Source organism: Diadema antillarum, unplaced genomic scaffold (assembly GCF_040938485.1).
Source record: "Diadema antillarum isolate AM-2024a unplaced genomic scaffold, OU_Dant_1.0 seq00001128_RagTag, whole genome shotgun sequence".
In the NCBI taxonomy this organism is placed as follows: Eukaryota; Metazoa; Echinodermata; class Echinoidea; order Diadematoida; family Diadematidae; genus Diadema; species Diadema antillarum.
The window spans coordinates 582,965-605,467 of NW_027271941.1; the positions used below are offsets into that span (position 1 = coordinate 582,965).

The window sequence follows — 22,503 nt, forward strand, 5'->3', positions numbered from 1 at the left end:
CAAATCATCACAAATTCGACCCTGCAGTGTACTTTCAAGAACGCATACAAGATACGCGAAGAAATTTTCGGAGAAAAGTTAAAAACCGCATTTCAATCCCTTCTTTATTTTTTCTTCCTTTTTGTATCAACAATTCAATTCGCAAATGATCCTTTTCGTTCCTTCTCAATGTAATGATCCGTAAACAATGCAAGTTTTCAAAATATTAATCTGTAAAATGTATTTTTTTTTTTGGGGGGGGGGTACTAGTGTCGACAAAAAACATGAAAATAAATTTGCAAGTCATTTAATACTTTTTAAGGTTGTTGTTGACCAGTAAATTTTCTGTTCGGACCAATAAAAAAATTGGTAAAACGGGGTATTTACTGGTCCTACAGAGACAGGTCGGACCGGCAGAAAAAATGGGTTAGTGTGCAGCCCTGATTATGATTATCATCAATACTCAATAATCATGTCAAAGAGGTACTGCGTTAAAGAAAATTTCGGACATAAGACGTCATTTCAGCGCCGCAAAATTGAGCAAAACGCAGCGCGATGCCGCTCCGTTAGTTGCACCAATATTTTCTTCTCCTTCCTACGATTTTTCGTTTTTTTTTCCTTCAAAATTGCCTGCATGCTCCTTGAAAAGCAAATTCCCCTAAATGATAAAAGCCGATGCAAGTATAAACATCGGTTACGTGAAAAGTATCAATAGTTATGTCATAAACGGAAGGATAATATTTTACACCTTATAATATAATTTTGTACTATCAAAAAGTAAAATTTTTCATCGTAAGTTGTAATTTAGTGATATGTTCGTATTTGTGAGAGTCACGTTCATGAGCGGTGCGCTGTGACACGCGGTCCGTTTTTTTTTTTTTTGTTTTTTTTTTTGCGCTAAATGCGTCACCGATCCACCGATTTTTTTCGAAGATCGGCGATCGGTAAAAAATTGCCGATCATGCATGATCGGTATCGGATCGGCATCGGATCGGATGATCGGTTACACCACTACTTCTAGCTCAAAACTGATATTAGAGCTTGACAAAACAGAATTCAACAAACAAAGATGGAAAAAATGAAAGTAATTCAAAGAGGTGACAGGAAAAATATGTCAGACAAAACCAACAATGACACAACATTGCATGAGAAAAAGGAGGGTGCAAATTCTACAGGCTTTGAACTTCATTTTTGTTCTAGACTGATAATCCATAACAAGCAAGCTAAGTCATTGCCTACTGTCTTATCCTCTGTGTGCAAGCAAAAACTTGGTCTGTTTACAGGGACACAGTATTGGAGGTCGTAAGTGTATGATAGTCACTACTCAGGTACATATATAAAGGCCATCACCCATTACTTCTTGCAGGATGCCAGGGTGAAATACTGTGTTTCACACACACTCTGTACAATAGTTGAACACTACTAAAACCTCATGGTTCAGTTCTTGTAACTAGTAGTTGGTAAGAAACGTTATCAAACACACACATAATACCATACAAGAAGCAGAAGAACGCTCATTAAGAGGACAATGAATTGTCAGTATGAAGTGGTCAGCAGAAGACACAACCAGGTAACTGTAAGTTTCTAGCCACACCCCCTCATCCCCTTGATTGACAGCACATAGAATCAACACTACAATACCCTCAGATGATTTGTTTGTTTGTGTTTTTTTTTTCAGTCAAGTACTATCAAAACAAAAAACAAATCATATCGTGGCTCCCCAAACATACCATCCTAGGGGAGATACAGAAAAATTTGCCTTTGTTCAACAATCAATACCTGAGTGGAATGATCTACCAAGCTCCATTTAAAAATCAAACTTTAAAATTAAAATTAAAATCTAACAATCGCCTTATAGGCCATTTCACAAAAGCCCCTGAGCAAGACCAAGTTCCTCTAAAAAAACAAGCAAATTAAGTTCATCTTCATGACAGTCTGCATAGCTCCTTGGAGACTAAAGAGGAAGAAGAATAACTGGGCGTATTTCTCTAAATGAAAGGAAGGTTTTATTTCCCCATTCTCACCTTCTCTCAATCTCCTTCTTCTGCCGATGGCTGTCCTTCTCTTTGTCCTCCATCTCATCCTCAAGGTGGTCCCGCTGCCTCTGGAGGTCCGAGTTGGCCGCCTGGAGACGCTCGTTCTCCACGTTCAGAGACTCGATCTGGGCATTGAGGGACAGGCGAAGGTTCTCCAGTCCAGATTTCTCGCTATCAATCAAAATTGCAGAGGGGAAAATATTGAATGTGAAACCAGAGAAATTTTTAAAAGAGCAGCAGCAGATTGCTGCAATTTCATTGTTCTGGGCTGTCCTTCAAATGCTCATATTAAAATATTGTACTGTAGAAGTTGATGCCCATGAACAATTTAAAATATTGATGAATAGTCATATTTACAACATCAGCAACTGTCTTCCATGGATTTTGACATTATCAATCGCGATCTCAATTATTGTGAATGCTTTTTGTAGAGATCTCGTCTGATATCTTTCCATATGGTTGCCAATTTGACTTATATTCATGACTTGACATATTGCACCTTCTATCCATGAAAACATGACACATAATTGACTGATTCTGCAAAGTAGATTCAGATTTTATGCATGCTTTGTTCACAAAAGTTGCTTGTAACAACCACAAAGCTTGCCAGAGACATGCCCTAATTAGCAGCAAATGAGCGAATTCCTGCCTATGGAACTTAATGGGAGGGAGCAGGTGAATGAAATACTACGTAATTCGGCTGTAGGAAAAGAAACATTCATAAATTGAAATAAATTACAGAACTAACATGACAGAGTTTGGTCCATTATAGAGAATCTAATCTGTGACTTTCTTCGGGCTTTTGAGCTGGGAGGTCACAAATATACATAGCAGAGACATCACGGTCTCGTACCTGCCAGTGGCTTCCAGAGAGTTTCTGAGCCTATCTCTGTCCCTCTTCACCTCCTCAGCCTGGCGCTGGGCCAGGCTCAGGTTGTCGCGGTGGGTCTGGGCGGTGCGCTCCACCTGGCGTCGCTCGTTCTCGCTCGTATCCAGGTTCTTCTTCAGCGTGGCCGCCTGGTCCCGGGCGGAGTTCAGCTTGGCCTTCAGCTCCTGGTGACGACAACAATAGGCCACACCCCAATCAACATGAAGACGGTGTCAAGACAAATAGTATTGTGGCAAGTCTGTGGTACATGGTTACATGGGCATCCATCTCCCACTGGTAGTGCCATTCACGACATATTGTAGCTACTGCCACCAAGTACAGTGTTGTACTCCATAGTGCAGCTATAAAATTTTTCAACCTGTGAAGAAATCTTCCCTGAATTTCCTTTGCTTTCTTTTTTCTCAATTCAAAAGTAGAACTGCTTTCATGCAGAGACTAATGTAAGAGTTGTGAGGTAACGACATCGTCGCCTCTACTTAATTTGCATACGTAATTGATAGTGATGAACATCACTGATTGCATAAAAATGTGTCCAATTTTAAATTCCACACCTTTATTTATTCTACATTCATCTTTTACTGCTCTGTTTGTGTGATTGAACTCTTTTTATGAAAGCCGAAGTGAATGTGGCATGGACTCTTCACTTTGAAGTAGACTGAAGTGAGAAAGTCGATCCGTTTGATGAAATGTCTGGACTCACCTGCACTTGCAGCTGCCTTTTCTGCAGTGCCGCCTGGACTGCCGAGTACGTGGAGTCGGGGAAACCCGGGGACCGCGCCCTGCTTGGGGACACAGACCGCCGCGACGGAGTGACGGGTCTGCGGGGAGAGGGGGAGCGACGACGGAGGTAACGGGACGGGGAATGTGAGTGGGACCTACTCGCGGTAAGGTCAAAGGTCAAGCACGACATTTGTTTGTGTGTTTGAAATTAGAATTGTGCAGCCAGCAAATAAAGGTGTGGGTGCGTACAGATTGAATCAAACAACACAGGTGTTGAGAAATTTGACGTGAGGTAAAATGGAGCATAATTCACAAAGAATAATTTGTTAAAGAAGCAGTAAGACAAGCGGAAGGCACAGCAATTATTACACATACATTTCATGCGTGGGACAATGTCACAACAAATATCATTTATACATAGGTGTCAGAGGAAAAATATTTCAAGCAGTTGCCAGAAATTGATTGAGCGTACTCAAAAAAAAAAAAGAGGAATTAAACATCACAATGGAAATGTTTATGAAGACGGCGACAGAGTTAGAAATAATGTTAATATTAACATAAAAAATCACATTCCAATAGAAGCAGAGACAGATGACATGCGTGCACATAAAATATTTGAATATCAAAAGGTATATATACATTGGTAGTGAAAAGTAATAAGATTTTATTTGTAATATTACAGGAGTTGGACGGTATTCGGTAATCCAAAACAGGAGCGTGAGAGAAACGAGAGAAAGATACAAACTTTGATAAGAAAATGACACACAAGATCACAACATGATCTTCCACTTCATTGAGACATTTGTTCAATCACCAATGCAATCACAGTAAAGACACACAACGGCATTCAAAATTCTGGAAAGAACTCTCATTAAAAACTAAAACTAAAATCTTTGTATCTGCCGATTCCAGCAGTATTCATTAGTCCAAACTCTTGGTGATATTCAAAATATTAAGCTGTATTTCATGGACTGACAAAGTGATGCAATGTATTGTAACATTGTTTTACACAACACATTAATTATTCATCATTCGTCCAATGACTGAAATCCACTTACAACATGACAGGCTAACGTAACTTATGATTAAAAAGAAAATGAGTTGGCAAAAGTCTTCAGTAATGTCCCACACAGTGTAATGTGTTTGTCTCACCTGAGCGGGGTTGACTTTGCGTAGGGCGATGCCAGCGAGATGCTCTCGCCTTCCAGACCTGGCTCGCCCATCTCCGCCGCGGACACATCCGCGTCCTGAATGACCGCCTGCGCGATGTCCCTGAGGGCGGTGTGTAGTGCCTCGCACTCCTCCTGCACGGCACGTAGCGAGCTCCCGTCCGCCCCCGGGATGATGAAGGAGTCGTGCGACGCCTCCGAGTGGGCGGAGTCCAGGTGGTCGCCGGCGGCGGAGGAGGTGGACGGCAACCGCTGCTGGAGCTGCCGCATCTGGTTCTCCTTCTCGGCGATCTGGATCTTGTAGCGCTCGTTGGCGATCGTCAGCTCATTGATGCTGGACATCGAGAAAGGAACACATTGCACATATTCAGTAAATTATGTTTCTCATGATTTGTAGATACCTGGCATAATATGCACACTACTGAATAGAAGATATAGACAACTAGGAGTAAACTGACTAGTGAAATTGCGAACCCATTTACCATCAACAAAAAATAAGAGAATCAGAACCACCAGTCCTGATTACATTCTATTTTTGAGCCCAACTTCAAATTTGAAACTAGGAATTTATCAATTTATAGATCAGCAATTGCGATCTTAACCAATTTCATTTGTACAGAGGGAGACAAATGGCAGAAACTCACACCTGAACCTTCACCCCCTGAATGATACCTTGCTTTCAAGAATCTATTGCTTTGACAAATTTGATACTAAGAATCTATTGCTTTGACTAATTTGATATTAAGAATTTACTGCTCTGACAAATTTGATACTATGAATTTATTGCTTTGACAAATTTGACACTACCAAATTGTTGCCTGCTGCATCTTGCTCCTCAAAGGGTAAATTTGCAACATCTTCTTTCATGAAATTTTGCAACATCCGACCCGGTCCTAGACCAGTGACTCACCGAGAGGAGAGGTCGGCCTTCTCGGCATCAAACTTGGCTTGCATGTCCAGCATCTCCTTCAGCTTCTCCCGCAGCTGCGTCTCCAGCTGCATCCGCTCGCCCCGTTCCCGCTCCAGGGCCACGGCGGCGCCCGTCTCCGAGCCCCGCTGGGTGGACTGCAGGTTCAGGCACGCCGAGTGCGTGTTGCGCGAGGTGCGCGTCACGTCCGACCGCATCTGGGCTAGGTCCCTGGGTTATGATAATGACATGAGGGGGATGGGGGAAAGGCAGAGATAGTAAGATATGCATTTTTAAGTATTATACAGAGCTGTAGAATGGGTAGCGAGAGTCCTGCAATCTCACTGGTCGAGAGCTATGTGTTGATTTTTACTGGCCGCACGCTGAGTCACAGTGGTAAACATGTTATCGCGCACTTGTAGCAAGAGTACGCGTACTTGTAACAAAGGTTTGCGCACTCAGTACGAGACGCCTATTGGCTAAAACATCCATGCATCAGTATTTACTGATGCATGGCTGGCCGTGCGTCCAGTAAAAACTGATGCATGGTCGTCTCTGCCAAGCCAAAAGGAAAAGCATCCAGTAATTTTGTCATCGGGTAACACGATAGAAAAATGGGTTTTTGGCAAGAAAATTACCCATTCTATAAATCAGATGACGCACATGTCTTTTCGTGCGGTCCAGTCGGAATATAGTGTGCATGCGGTAACTATGGAATTTAGCCGACTGACGCACTCAGACCTGTGCGTCATTTGTATATTATTCAGACATAAACAGTATATTCATTTGCAAACCAATACACAAAATGTGAGCAAGTAATACCAGCACTGCTTTAAATTCAACATATACAATGATGACAAGATATTCCTGTCTTGTGAAGACATGTTTGACTTTACAAAATCTTTATGTCTTGCCTGATTTTACTCCCCAATTTCAATGCAATTTCAACTGTTTGGTTTGTTTACTGCATTCTTTCTTTTTAAGTTAACTTGGACCTGGACTCAAATTCCCTACGAGCTATGAAACACTCATTTACTACACTTAAAACTTTAAAGGCTCTTACAAAGGATTCCTGATACATCTTGACTATTGGACACACACACACAAAAAATTGAAGTTAAATATGTATACATGCAAAGGCACATCACAAGAGCAGTTCCTCTGTGAAACTTCAGACCGAAGTATCAGATGAGTATCTGATGGACTTACCTCTCTGTCGCACTCTTCATCTCCGAGAAGTTGCGCCGGAATGCCACCACGTTGCGCCACAGAACAAGTAGCCGACTGTGTTCATTGTTGAAATATTCATTGAAGGACTAGTACAAGAAACAGAGAGAGAGAGAGACAGCATGCACTAATGATCTTTTCAGTTAGCACACAGCCCAACAAAGCTAATTTCTTCTCCTTTTTCATATTATCAAATGGGTACAAAAGACGTCTTTTACTTATTGCAAATACATCAGGAGATAATTGGATTTCTAGCAGATACTTAAAGGGAAATATGTGGATTTTGACTAAATGATTGATATGAAAATTCCTACGTTAATAGAGAATAATCAATCTACAAATGTCTGTAGGAAAATAGAGTTCAGACAGTTCAAACATAGAGGAAATATAGTATTCTTCCATTCTACTCCATAGTGAGATACATGTAATATCCTGGTAGGGCATTTGGGATACAGCTAGAAACTACCAGCAGTATAACAAATGCATGAAACAATAGAAAAAAAAAAATCCTGACACATTTATCAAATCATCCTATCATGATTAGCAATGAATCAAATAGGACTGCATTTCCTAGCAACCTGGCCACACCCTCACCTTCTCTTCATCCCTCCACTCGGCCTCTCGGTTGTCCAGTTCATCCTGCGACCTCTTGACCTCTCCACTCAGCCGGTCAATGTCCTGGGTGAGTGACCTGTTGGCGGCGGTGGCCTGGTCCAGCTGCTCCCGCAGCATGGAGTTCACCTGGGCTAGGCTGGTGCTCCTGAAAGACAAGTAGGATTTTAACCCTTTGAGTGTCGAATGACACAGAAAACCCCATAGCGTTGAACACACTGTCCAAAGTCTCTGGCACAGAAAGGGTTTAAAGGTCCTGTTTACCTTTGGGAACAGTGATTTTAAAAAATGTTCAAGATATCACATTTAATGCATATGTGCGGGTCTGTTGTATCACAGAAAATCCTACCATATGAAATAAAGCCTTAAATATATAGGAGATATCACTATTTTTCTCATTTTTCTAGTAACTGTAGACAGTTTAGTCTGGCAACATTTTTATCATAACTATATTTCACATTTTGTCTATTTAACAATACTTAACATTGATTATATGGAGTCACATTTTTTAAAGTGGTTGTTTCTATCCCAAACTCACATTTTGGAAGTATAATTTTAAAGCACCTTTGCTGGGTTTTTGTTTCATCTGCAAATGGTAAATTATGCCTTTAATACCCCTTTGTGTGCTTTGAGTGCTTGGCACAGAAAGGGTTAAATAAATTACAGGTAACTCTGTAATGTAGTGTGTTGATGTCTTTCAATAGTTTATCCCTGTTGTGGGTATTTGATATCAATCTTTAATAGGTCACACATCATCTGGCTCTCCGGTTCTTTAGAAATGTTTACTCTCCAAATGCTACAAGGGGTGTCTCACTGAGCAGCAAATGTTTGCAAACGAAGTGAATTTTAGGCTTTGTCAGGGTTTGTACACAGTTGGAATTAAGTTTGCAAACAGTTTTCATTTGCATCAAGAAAAACAGTGGCAATGAGAATTGTTTGTATATTTGATTGCAACTGTTAATGAACCCTGATGAAACCTAGCACTCACTAAAATTTGCTACGATTGCAAACATTAGTGAGATACCCCCTTACACAGATCCACTAATCATCACTTCTAAGCAACAATGAACACACAAAATACTTTCTAATGAACAAAGAAACTCTGCAAATATATGTACTTAAAGAATCATAGTCATTCATACTTCTCAGTATCATACATAATGATGTTGCTTAACTTTCAAAGTGGAACTAAACACTTTTTGTCGTTTTCTATTTTCAGCTGCAGCTGAAAGTGAAATTATAAAGGAAACCCTACACCACCACTAAAATATACCACAGCTAACAAGGATTTATTAAAAGTTAGCTTAATATGTGAAGACTGAAGTGATGTTAGTTGAACTTTTGTCAGCTAATACAGTCTGCTAATACCATTTTCTAACACTACAGTTGAAGTAAAGTAGTCAACCGAACAGACAGACTTTGCTACATGCAGGCTGCAAAGAATGGGGCTAAGAACTAGACTGTAGAACAGAGATTCTCGTACATATACGCCATCAGAATTGAAATAACCCGACAATGCACAAGTTTCCACAACCTCAGAAACATCTGCACTGACGAATCTCAGTCTACGCACTGGAATGTATTAAGAGGAAGAATGGTCTATTTCAGGACTGCTGCAAATCAGAACAAGATTAAAAAGGAAAGGCAAAATGACGGAATCCATGCAAATTTCCATTTCGAGAAAATCTTGACGCACATTAAATCTCAATGTACACGCAAGTCACGAACAGAAAGACGAGTGAATTTCCATGCAATATCAACAGCACTTGACAAAGTGATATGCGAGAGTGAAAGGCCATGGACTTTATTAGTACATGCACCATGTAGGGTGATGAGAGTGACATAGAATATATTGACTATGCTTTGTGTAAAGGTTGGCCAAAGAGTAGGCTTGATGGTGTATTGGTTGGACATATTTCTACATGTGCAGCCACATGTTAGATATTTGCAATCATGAATCCCCCTACTGGACACAATGTACGGATGTTCTCTCTCAGAGCTGAGGGGGATTGCCAGAAGAAGCAAACTATTAATCAAGGAAAATTGGCCCACAAAATGCATGAAGTTAAAGCCAGAAATATTCATGGTATGAAACTTTTGTTCACTGGAGCTGATGGCCTTTTCCACAGCACAAATCCTTTGCAAATTGCCAACAATGAAAAATTAAAGAGTGTACTAAAAAAGCAATTTGTAAAACTTTTACATGCATTGCACTTCTGTGAATCTTGGCTGCTCACGAAAATTCACCAAAGTTTCATGCATACAAAATTTCCGGTTTTACAGAATAGGATTTATGATTGCATCTAGATGCTTTTACTCAAACTGAGTTCACGAATGATGACACACATCAATGTACATGTAAAATCTGCAGAAATCCCGGAGAGGCTCAGCAAAACTTTGCAATACAGCATGATATGAGGCCTATCTCCTTTTTTACACAGTCAATGATGATAATACCACCACCAGCGATAGGTCTACTTTACAGCAACAATCCCCTCCCCTTAACCTCATGAGCACGAGGTCAAGAGATGAACTTCTCTGACTCCTGTTTAAGAGGAACTTATGTTTATTCTTTCTTTTAGTAAATGATTTGGATTTTCTGGTCAACCTTCGTAAATTTCCAAACTTCTATCTTTTCTTTTCTTTTTCAGTGGGGCTAATGCTTATTCTTACTTCTAGGGATAATTTGGACTTTCTAGGTACCTCCGTGACTTTCCAAAGATGCATATCATTTGGATGTCTATTCAAAAAGTAATAAAAGCACTTCAGTCACAAGATTTAGACAGATTATAATCCCAAAAGAGGTCAAGTTTTTTCTATTATCACAGATGATAGTGAGTGAAAAAAGAAGGGTGTGAATTACACCTTTACTCAAATTGTTTTTTTCTCTAATCTTCTGAGAGGAAGCCAAAACATTTGTACATGTATACAAAGAAAGTACACTGCATAAATTGATCAGGACATCCATGTCATTGAGAGTGAAGAAACATGCATTCAGAAAGTGAACACTGAAGCAGGTAAACATTATTGTTGCAGAAGAGAAGTGTTGTAGAGTTTTTTTCTGTTTTCCCCTGGCGACCGAGAAGAAGAGAGCACTTTGTACGTTAGAAATCATGAATTATAGGAATGGGGGAAGTATTTTGCTGATCACAATAAAAGGGTGTATTTCTTTGAACCACAACGAAAAGGACCACTGCTTCACAAATCAACTGCAGAATTAGCTGTGAAACTGCACGAGCGAGAGCTTTTGCCAAAGACTAATGGATGACTTCTGCTCTTAAAGAAAAAAAATCAACAATTGTTAACGCAAGTTACCTTTCAAGTTCATCTTTGAGCTGCAGTTTTAAACTTTGCAAGCATCAAATAATAAGAAATAGGATTAAACATTTTCCCTGCCATACCATTTGTACAGTGTAGTTATAACAGAGCGAACAATAACATTAATGCTAAACTGGATTTCTGCGTCAAATGAGTTAAAAGCAAGAATTCTGGTTTCATCAGAAAAGAATACACACATGAATAGTATGGTCACAATACGAACTCTGAAAGGCATTATATTCAGAATGATTAAACTCATTTGTAAGGCCTTCAAAGAAGGCATTCATGCCTAGATAACTTTCACAGAACAAATCGTGTTATTGACTATTGGCAGACATTTATACTCCAAAGTAATACATAGACCGTAACAATTATTGACTCTTACAGGAGAAAGACAAAACAATTTCTTTTTAAATTGATATCATATCATACCAAGCAAAGAGCCCAGAAAGACTAGATGACTTTTAAAACTAATGATTTTAATATACATGAACAGTACATACTCAAAAGACTTGACAGATGCAGTTAAATTGACATTCATTCACTGCTAAATCAAATGCTCGTACGACCAAACAGGGCCTGCCGAGTCAGACTAGATATATCATCTCCCCTGAAATCAATATGACTGCTGGGAGTCGCTGGACTGTGAATCCATTAATGTTTATCAAGGTCATATATATTTTATTCCCAGAAACAATCGCGTGCCCCTCTCCCTCCATCCCTCATCCCATCTAATCAACCCCACAATAGTGTTCTATGTATGAAAAAAGAGTGAAAGACAGCTTTTTTTGGTGATTAGCTCGGCTGAAAAGGGTTCAGTAACACCCTGCTGAGCCTCCCATGAACAGGGGATGGGGGATCTTTGCAAATTAATTTTTCTCATCAACACAGCATCTCCATTCTCTTGCATGCATTTGCTGGGAACTAATATCAGAGTTATGCGATTCACTTTTTTTTTTCTCCCAGCGACATATCCAATTGGTTGTGAGAGATTGTTTTACTTCATCTTGCAAATTTAATGAACATGAGAATGTGGCCATGTTAGGTGGTCTTGTTTTTATCTTATCACTTCAATAAAAAGCAAAAGGCAGACACTTTCTATTTCATTTAGTAAAATGTACCATTAGTATTCCAGGATCACACAAGCTTTTGACATACAAATGTCTAAATATTTTCAAAAGAGTATTAATTTATTTCATATATCTTTGCCTTGCAAATTTAGAAGAAGAAGAAGAAAAAAAAAAGATTACCGACAGCTGCTAAAAGTTGCAATGGTACTGTTGAAAAGGGGGAAATCGAAATAAAGCATTTTTTGGTGTGTATTCTTATAAGAAATAGATGTTTCCAGTCTTTTATTGGCGAGAGATGATCTTATTGTATATTTTCTCAACATAAACAGTTAGCAATAATGAGTAACATCAAATGTACCATCAATTCAACTTTTTTATGATCAATAAAACTCACAGTGCCATCATCTATAGACAGCTGCTTCGTGTGTTTCATGAGTAATGATTTTGGTCGTAACATACCTAGCACTTCCAAACATTACAAGACTACCTTTGTGATGTATGAACTGTTACATCGTATAAGCTGTTATTTTCGTGAATAAGAAGGTCACAGACATTTTTGAGAGATGTTGTTTTTCGTGAATAGACATCAACGCTATATTGCATGCATTGTTATTCTAGTATAAGGCGACATTTTCGCATGTTGTTAAATTCCCGATCCAACTGTGATTCACGAAATTCGTGAAAATCAAACCCTCACAAAAATTAAACCCTCGCAAAAATAACCACTTATATAGTATACAGGTTTTTTAGTCAATATCTGGATGGCTATAATTGAATTTAGGGTGAAAATGCAGTAGTTCATTCTTTTGTCTCCCTGATTCACTCATTACAATATAGCATTGAAAGACATGAAATCTGTTAAGTCAAGTACAAAGTTTATGGGGATTTTCAGCATTTATTGTTATAGTTTATACATAATGTAATAGTTATGTATTGAGAGAACAATAGAACAGAAGAGATATGATAATTATGTGTATGCATGTCAGTGTGCATGCGAGTTGTATGTACATGTATCAATAATACTTAAGTTTTGGTAATGTTTCCATTCTGACTAAAAACTAAGGAAAAAAATCAAAACAACTACACGCAAAATGTATAACATGGCAAATCTATGTTCTATTCCAGGCAAAAAAAAAAAGGGGGGGGGGATCTTGTATGAAAAAAAAAAAATGTCTGACAAAAAATCACACAATGGGGAAAGGGATGCTAGAGCATTATAATTGTAGCTATGGGGGAAGGAAGAGGGGAGGAGAGGGGAAAGGGGGGGGGGGGGGGGGGAGGTAAGGAGGGGAGTTACCTCTGCTGCTCTTCCTCCAGACGAATGAGGGTCCCCTCCAGCTCGGTGGTGTGCTCATCCTCCCTGATCTTCAGCTTGGTCTCAGCCTCCTCTAGCTGGGTCTGCAGGCTGTCTGTGGTGGACTGCAGCTGTACATGACAAAGAGGGCGGAGAGGTGGAAGTAAAGGGAAAGTCCCATTGGTTAGAAAAGGGGAAGTCCCAAATTTTCGATGAAAGATTCTGATAGGGTGAGTGGCATATTGTGTCTGAGATAATAGCCCTTTTAACAAAATACTGTCACAGGGGTATCCAAGATAGACCTGCCCGCTGCAACTAAAATTTTGCAGACATCATTCTTACATAGTGGCGTCTTTCTGCATTCTTTGTTCCTTTTAAATTCTATCATTTCATGTAGATTTTGCTAGGCCAATGAGATACATACCACATACAAACAGAAGAAGCATTTCAGAGTATGTGGTCCTGATTCTCATATTTTGACGATTTCTCATGATTTTCAAATTACTTATAGGTGCACCTGCATCTCTTGTATTAAGAAAGCAAATACAGATTACAGATGTTTTCCAGAGTTGTTGAAGGTTCAAGATGTACAATTCGTGTCAACCCCTGTTATCCCATTAAACACTTTGTAATAGAATATACAACTAAATTGCTCATTATTTACAATACGATGTCTGTATTTTATCAACTTGCATCATATATTCAACATGTACACTTAAGTGTCATATTTCATACGATCTGCATAATGCATTTTTTTGTAAAATTCTCTTCATGAAAAAGCTGCAGAAAAGAAAGTATGAAATTAATCAAGTGGGGTATTGAGAATGCAGCAGAGAGAATTGCATGTTCCAATGTGCAGTTGTTACATGTCCTTTTCATACTCACAGAAATCTTCTGCCTTTCAGTGTCGTTGAGGTTGTCATGAAGCTGTGCTTCCAGCTCACCGCATTTCCTCTTGTATTGCAGCACCTGGGAGAAGAGACAAATGATGCACAATGTAGTTTGTAACAAAAGCTTTCGATAACTGATTGCAGTTAAATGTTTAGCATTTTGTAAATTTGCCTCCCCTTTATACGAAGGTGAAAATTGGCAATGGTCAAATGATATTTCAACTGATGCTGAATGATATGTAATTCTTTGTTATGTTATGTACACAAATAAACAAGGATGTAAGGTGCAAAATCAAGCAATCTACTGTCAAAATATTTGCTTTAAAAAAAGAAAAAGATAGTCTGTAAAGTATAAGCTATCTTCACTGCATTTATCTTTGGTTATAAATGTCATATCCCAGTATGTCTGTTTCAAAGTGAGAGAACTATAATCTGTTATGTATACCTCCGAAAGTAACCTCTACAGTCAGAGCATAGTGAAGTGCTCATGTAGTCCCACATACAGACACCTACGCGGTGATGACTGTACATACATAACGTAGACTGTCCAAGTGCAGCACACACTCTGCCCTGGCTCACCTTTGCCTGAAGCTTCTGCACCAGCTGGGCCTGACGCTGCTGGCCGTCCTGGTAGGCCTGCAGCTTGCGCTTGTAGCTGGCGTGCTCATCCTCAAGCTTGCGCCGCAGCTCCACATTCTGCGACACGAGGCTCCGGTTCTGCTCCTCCCGCTCCCGCTCGATACCCGCATCAGCCTTGTAACTCTGCTCCAGCTGGGAGGAAAAAACAAAATATAGGTAAGAGTAAATTGAATTTTGTAAATATTTCTCTTACAGACAAATTAACCAACATTGATTGTGAAATATGGAGGAAAAATTCTTGAAATGAGGCAGATGGTAGAGGCAAAATATTAAGTAAAGAGAGAGCACATTTGACGATTTACTGGAAACCTCACTAATTCAACAATGTCTGTTTTTTCATGTATCTCACTGTCTACCTGGTACAGTATGACTAATAAATGTCAACTCTTTCACAGAAAATGCACACTGGAAACTCCCAACAAAGAGAGACTAAATTACATAGAGGTACTTTTAACATCAACTGACTAAAAGCAAACAAGTCTATCTTGGTGGAAATCAAGACTTGACTTTTTGTATTTCAGACCCCCACACAAACTGAACTGATCCAGCTATACAAAAACAGCTAATTCACACACAATAGTTATACTATATAGCATGTGTAGTACAAAGGTACACACATCAGTGCTCGAAATCAATACAATTCTAATTTTATTACGACATGCATTTAAATCAATACAATTCTCATTTTTTTACAACATGCATTTAAATCAATACAATTCTAATTTCATTAAAACATGCATTTAAATCAATACAATTCTAATGTCATTACAATATGCATTCAAATCAATAAATGCGAGGGTCTGCTGAACTTGTCTGTAAACTCACACCAAACCTCATTCTACTCCCTAAAATACTAAAACAAGATAGCATTATCACTGGATGAAAATAACACACACTCACAGTTCCAAAACGCTTGAAGCTGATGAGATACATGAGTAATATATCACAACTGCTCACAGGGAATGATCCTCACATTAGAAACTCTACTAAACGGGCACAGCAAAATCCACCGTGTCATGCATAGCCTTCCATACAAAGAATGAGTCTTCCCAAGCTGTGTCAAGCAATTATACGATCAGATCCATACACGTACAGGGGCCAAATACAGTAAAAGTGATACATAAGATACTTTGTTCCAAAATTAGACTTTGAAAAAGTTCAGCGATGAATCCCATCAAAAGGCTGAATGATCACAAAACTCAAATCACAGGCGCACAAGAGTTCCACGGGAGGCCCCTGAAATCCTATCATTGAGATCTGCGAGCATTTGTAACCCGACACGTTCTGCGCCAGCTTTTCAACAACTCTCAACAATGTGACTAATTTCTTCGAAAATGTTCATGGCTGAATCTGATAGCAGGTTTAGGGGGTATTATACATTGTATCTCCATCCTCACACTCACAGGGTATAATTTGTTACGAAGGCAATGAGCAAGACTAAAATCTAACCTCTCTCATTGCCAGATGCAGTACAGTACTGCATAAAATGTTAATGAAAAAGTGACAGGCTGAGAACACTTTGTTGTCTCATTATCAAGATCACTCACAATGTTGTTGTATCAAATGTCTTTTAAAAGCAGAAATCCTAGAAGGTTTTCGACTCATTTGTGCATTGACCACTTGCACAATGTATCTTTTACTGTAAATGCAGTTCAATTTTTGTGGCGTACATTAATTTTCACATATTTTGCGCTATTTTTGGCAAGCACAAATTCTAAACCTGCAAAATATCTTCACAATTTTCTCTGCTCATTTTCAATGGGTTGACTATTGCAAAGCGTAAACTCAAGAACCCACCAAAATGTTTTTGAGCAGCTCAGTGCCAGAAATTAATTGAAAATATCAATGATTACAGCATCAGAGAAGTAAATTACAAGCATGCTGTAATCCAGCACAAGTGGTTTCGTATGTCATCCTAACCATTTTTTAACACTTCTGCACACAAACACACACACACACACACAAAGAAAAACTACTGGGATATACTTGTAGGCATAAGTCAAACTCTACATCTTGAACCATGACAAATACAATAGCCAATGTATCAATATTCATGTATTCCCTGCTTTACGGAATATTTTACAAATAAAAAATGATTATCATGCATTGAATGGTTTTTGTTTTCAAGAGGGCATCCATTTGTAGTTTATCTACACCTGCTGTTCAAATTTAAAAGTGCATTCCATGGCATCCAAATGCCATTGCACCACAGTGCGAATAACTCTCCATCATACCAGCCACACGCACAAATAAATTACCAGTAATCTCCTAAAACTCAAGAGCTGATTCAAACTAATTGTGAATGGAAATGACACACAAGCAATTTAAACAACGGCCAAATCAGCAAACATACACGTGACTCCACATATTAATGCCATTAGCGAGGATTGAGTTGCAGTGGACATGCCCGGCAATTATCCAATCACACACTTGAATATTCAGAATGACATCGTCAGATCGGTCCACTCTTTCTCACTACCATTATAGGCACAAAAGGCGGGGAAGGAGGGAAACGACCGCAGAGTAATCTATCACTTTGCGTGCGTACAGGTTGCACACTGCATGTCATCGTCCCATTGCACTTTTACTGAGCGAAAACTAATAACACCTTAACATCAACCCAAATATAGTATATTTTTCTTTGCAACATTAGACTAACACTACGTATTGAAATTGATGACTAGTTGTTTTTCAAGGTTAGAGCTTAAATTGTTCCTTTTTCAAATTCATATTGTTATGCTAAGTGGTAGCACAGACATATTGCAACGGCTCCTCCTCTGCCATTAATCTTTGTAGCCAATTTGGCTGACAGAGTCCCGTCTATGCTGTTGTAATTAAGGGAGAGGGGGCTACAGTGTACATCTCCTTCATCATCACACACACACACACACACACACACACACACACACACACTAGGTGGTCTACGTGTCATTAAGCTGTGACAGGCCAGTAAAGGCACTGGTTGAGACTGAGTTTAATTAATCTGAGGTTGAAAGGGGAAAAAAGTGAAATTCTGCCTTAAATTTGAAATAAAATTTAACATCACTACCCAAACAGAGAAACCAGAAACAGCTGCAAGTTCATCTGCAGAGCTTCATAAAGAGTGAGCCCCACTGCAAGGTTTTCCTGTAACAGCTGCTACGAATATGAAATGTCAACATTGTAGTTTGGAATCCAATAAGAAAGATACCAGGTACTATAAATTTTTCCTACTTTTGGCGACAGTCTCAAACCAAACTGTTGTACACAGGCTGCAACTTGTACAAAAATAGCTACAAAACTCACCTAACCAATCGACCTATCCAACATCTTTAAAAGTCAAAGATTGCAATGTATTCTTTATCAACCAGTTTACTAGACACCCATATCTGAGTTCAGATCTGGAATAAAATAGTCAATGAAAGTGAATAATTCTACCAATTCTTTTGATCTAGATGCAAGTACATTTGTACAAGTGTAGACTTTGTATTTACCCCCTGCAAGTTCAAGGAATTCCAAAGGGACTGAACTGTAGCATTGATCATTGAACTCAGATAGTTATACAAGCTTGTTTATGTAAAGCTTGTTCGATGCTTTACAAAGTATAACTATCACTGGTCATTCATAGCTTCTTGGTCATAAAAAATCATTTTCTGAGAAACGGATCTGTATTCTGTCCCAATGCTTAATCAAACAAAGTCCACATGTTAAGTGTTAAGTGGTAACAGGAGTTGGTTTATCAACATACCATTCTTGATTTGTTACCTAGTGTATCTTGAATTAATTGCTACGTTGTTAGTTTGTTGCAGGGCCCCCAAGTGTATAAACCATTGATGGGGCTACCCTGGGTACAGAAAATGAATAAATAGAAAAATGAATAAAACTTGTCAGTATCATGAATTATGATGTCAAAATGCTGCCTCCCCTTGTCCTTATTTCACAGCATGTATACACTGAGCTGTTCAATGGAAATTTCTGACACCAATTTGAGCACATGGTATAGAAAACTGCAAAATACTATGCATGCTTTACCTGTCTAGGAAGTCAGAGGTCTACTGATATGCATGAAATGGTGTGGCATTATTTTGTGAATGTAAACACTGATCAGCTTGAGCGGTCAGTGCAGATAGGGCCAGTCTATACACAGCCAATTCTCAAGCAGAATAGACAGACAACAGAAAGATACGGTCATATCAGACAGATATTAAAAGCAACAGTAAAAACCTTGGCAATTGATAAATGCCGTCGAACTTTTGATAAAAATACAAACATGGACTGATACGGACCATCAATGGAGTTGAGGGAGAGCTAGAATTCATTCAAAAACATTGTTTGTTAGTCTGTTCTGCTCGAGTGGGATTTTACAATCAGAACAAAGAGACTGGCAATTGATTGAATCTTTTATTTCCTCCAGCTCAATCTTTTTGTGCGCAAGCAAACTACGAGTCTCACCTCTACCACACGCTGCGAAGTGGACAGAATTTACAAAGAGTTTAACTACACACATAATTTATCAAAGACTGAAACAAGCTTGGAGACTGTCAGAATGGGACTCAATGAGTATTTGTCATCCCCTCTTTAGGAGACTGGGCATCCTAAGTTACACAAAAAATGCTGCGTGCAAGATTTTTTTTTTTGCCATTTTTTTTTTCTGAATTTCAAAAAATGCACCATAGTTTAATACCCCTTCCACACTTACAACTCTGAACTCTGATTGACCTGTAGACATCAAAATGTTAGAATTGCACAGCAGACTCGACTGGAAGTAGTAGTACATCACAAGAAACCAAAGAGACGAATGCCTGTAACCAAGACAGACATGAGAATAAAAGCACTTGTATCTACTCTCTTCCAGATGCCAGACACTTTGCATCTATTGCAGAGTCTTTTTTTTATGGCAGAGCAAAGATGATCTTTCCCAGATTGAATTGGTTACCAAAGTCCTCTAAACTGCCATGGATACCTTACATCACTTGCAAACCAGATTTTAACCATTAGAACATGAGTGAATATTTAAAAATGTATCAAACCAGGACATTGCCAAAAGGAAAAGGTCACCTGATCTTTTTTTCATACCTGTCCCCCCTCCCCCCAAAAAAGAAAAAGAATTAGGCAATAATCAGACAAATAGGTGGTTAAGATAAAGATGAGTGAAAAAAAGCACCTCTTTGGTATCACAGCTGGCATTCACCATCGTAATATATACATATTGCTCTGCAGCGTTTTCTTCTGGGTCTTCGTCGAAGTCCATCCCCTCATGGGGACCTAGATGTTCCTTTTCATACCAATCTGATTGATGATGAGTGATGTAATTATTGCCGTCAATGTAATCATTGTACATGTTATGTTTGTGATTGTGGTCTTCGCTGTCGAAGTCCCCATCCGCCTCGCCGTTGGCACCGCGTTCGTCGTCACGTTCGAGATTCTCCGCCTCGAGTTCGTCCTCCTCGAGGGGCGTTTCGAGCTCCATGGACCTCATCCGCCCCTCTTCGTACATGGGCATCTTGGGGGCGTAGCCCACCAGGGAGGAGTGTCTCCGTGGCGACAGTCTCTCCTGCTGGGTGGGGCTCGGCGGCAGGTAGGAGAACCCCATGAGGCTGTAGTCGGAGTGCCGCCGGTCGTGGCCGTGCTGATCCAGCAGGTGCTGGACATGTTGTGTCAGCTCTTCGTCCGTCGCGTCCGCGTACCGCGAGTCTGTCTTGCGGATCGTGTCTTCCCACTATCGCGAGGGTGCGCGTGTGTTTGCGTGCAAGGAAAACACTTCAATTAGGTCACATGAAGCCATTTCTGTCTCGACACTTTGCAGTGCAACTTATTGAACACGATCCAGGCCACCCATGCTTAGTAAATGGTGCCCTCATTATATGTCACTTTTGAGCATTGTTTCACCTGAATGGCAGTATAAACACAATCAACCAGCTGCTTCAGAGGAGATTTGAAATCGCAATGAGGTGCAACCAAGTTATATGAGGTTTATGCTACCTTTCCGTAATTTGCTACAGATAATATTGGTAGATAAACATACAAGTAAAAGAAAATAAATTGTCATGGCCTGTTTAATCTAATTCTTTTTTAACTTTTGCTTTTGTTTTGCTTTGCTTTTTTTAAAGTTTTACTTTGTACTATCAACTACACAATCACTGTTATAATTTGTCTGTAAAACCATAATGTCTAATACAGAATGACTGATCTATGAGCTTTGACAAAATTTGTTGAGTACATTCTCTGACTTCTTTGAATAACCATTTTTCACAAGTATAGTTTCCTCTGCTATAAGAACTCTTCAGACACAGACAAGGTTTGCTGTTTTTATTTTAATGCGTTTTGGGCTCACTTTGGATGAACCCCACAATTTTCATATCCTAATTCCTGCATGAATTGCACAGTGTCTTCATCAGCCACTTTCCTTGTTACCCACTTTTGCACTGCAAAGTTTCTTGACAGAAAATGAACCATGAATTTGTTAGTATCTCTCACAACAGCTTTCTTTTTCATAAATCCTACTATCAGTCACTTTTCCTAAATCTGATCACTAATGTAATGGTGCACAAGACAGCTCCACAGATAGTCTCGTTGAAGAGGGTTTAAAAAAACAACATAAACACATCAAGTGCATTGACATGAAAACTGTGCTGCAAATTAAGTTGGGGGTCACAACAAACATCTGTGCAGTGTCAGTGCTTTGTGTGTTGTGAATGATCACCATAATACCAAGGGACTTCATAGACAGAGCAATGGATAAACAACGCCACTGGCAATTGCACTGCACCAATGTATCAATTTGTCAGCTCTGCACAAGGCCTGAGATTGTGCCATAACTTTTACTGCTACAGCCGTGGCCATGAGAAAAAGTAATAATCTCTTATAATTGCCATTCATATCTCATTATGATGAAAACTGAGCACAATGCGGCTGCATCATGATGGGAGAATCTAATCAAGGCTATGGATAATAGATTGAGAAGTATCAAAGTTAGGGACTTTCCACACAGGGCCGACCACACAGCTACTCCTGATTATTGGATTGGAGTGATAACTACAGGAAATTAAAACTGGGAAATGCAAGGACACAATTTGAACACACAAATGCACAAACAAACAAACACACAGACACAACTGGACATATGAAATGAAAAGAGTCATATAAAAAAAACAACAGAAACAAAACAGACTGAAAGAGAACGATCCTAATATATTGAGAGAAAAACAGCCACAGAGCAATACCAATAAAGTAGAAAAGGAGAAAGAAGAGAAGACACAAAAATACATACTATGCAACTGCAGACAGGTAAAGTGGGATTAAGTATCTGGATAGGATGAGAGTACATTACTGCATACAGTTGTATAACACAGAAACACACACTCAATAAACCTGCTTTGTAATTCAATACCAAATATACATTATGCATAAAAAAGTTATTGCCCCTCTACATCAAGGCCAGCTATTATTGGTGTTTCTCAACAATACACATTGCAGAGCCAGTATGCAACACTGGGTTTAATACTACAGAGTATGGGTATGCAGATATTGAACTACAAGTCTTTGCCCAATGCTTTTGGCATTTAATGCTTACAAGCTATACAACCTTTGCATGCCGGAGTTTTTGATGGAATGCAGAAACGTTAAATCATGCATGCAACATAAATACCCTCACTTTGACAAATGCACTTGGCAATGAACGAATAAAATGCTGATTAATGGCAGAGTAAATATTTACAAAGTTATGCCATGTGCCCACATACAAAGTGTAAATAGTTGTGGGTGTAAACAGTAA

The 22,503-nt window shown here is 39.2% G+C and overlaps 1 pseudogene; it reads right to left on the minus strand.

The window, feature by feature from the left end:
- Positions 1–22,503, minus strand: part of LOC139744011 (uncharacterized) — a 69,839-nt pseudogene that overhangs the window by 31,016 nt on the left and 16,320 nt on the right.